This window comes from Lampetra fluviatilis, chromosome 3 (assembly GCF_964198595.1).
Source record: "Lampetra fluviatilis chromosome 3, kcLamFluv1.1, whole genome shotgun sequence".
Taxonomy (NCBI): Eukaryota; Metazoa; Chordata; class Hyperoartia; order Petromyzontiformes; family Petromyzontidae; genus Lampetra; species Lampetra fluviatilis.
Genome location: NC_136277.1, coordinates 12,114,610 through 12,115,251, shown reverse-complemented (window position 1 = coordinate 12,115,251; position 642 = coordinate 12,114,610). Strand labels below are relative to the sequence as shown.

At 50.3% G+C, this 642-nt stretch overlaps 1 protein-coding gene across 1 annotated transcript in view; it reads right to left on the bottom strand.

Annotated features, from left to right (window-relative positions):
• Nucleotides 1–570: 570 nt before the first annotated feature.
• Nucleotides 571–642, bottom strand: part of LOC144952218 (uncharacterized) — a 17,539-nt gene continuing 17,467 nt past the window's right edge. The window contains exon 6 of the mRNA XM_078882659.1: nucleotides 571–642. This exon is cut by the window's right edge and continues 1,374 nt beyond it. The gene's annotated coding sequence lies outside the window, so the exon portion shown is untranslated.

The following is a 642-nucleotide window of genomic DNA, read 5'->3' as shown; positions in this document are numbered from 1 at the left end:
CTCACCAGTGACTCACGGCCTACCCGTACCCGTACCCGACCGCACCAGGGTCGCAAACGGGTACCCGTACCCGTACCCGTACCCGGCCGGGTACGTGTAGCCGGGTATCGGGTAGGGTACGGGTATCGGGTACCCGGTTGTGACCTCTGGTGGAAAGACGTCACTGCACGTGGCACTCGGGGATGTGAGCAGTGGGAAGTCGCTGCTGCTGCTGCTGCTGGAGTAACGGGGGCGTGACCTTAGCCCACGTGGTATATTTTCGGGGTGCGTTCTTTCCCGAATAAGGAATACAGGGAACGGGAATCGTCAGAAACGATACCGATGTTTCAAACAGCAACAACAACAACAAAAACATCATTGGAACCTCATTTGCCAGTAAAAACATATAATTGGTTTTTTACCCTTCTATCTGGCAACAAAACTGAAACCTTTTTTTTTTACAAGGAGTCATGTTTACATAGACCACAATACCTGCAGTCATAATGCAAACAAAAACATAACTCTGATAATGTATGCACTGTCCTTGAAGTTGATTGGTCCATACCCGAGACAGCTTTCCTTAGAGCCCAGTCTCACATGGTGTTGGACCAGATGACGCCAAACGGCGGAAAGCTGTCTCGGGTGTGGACCAATCAACTTCAA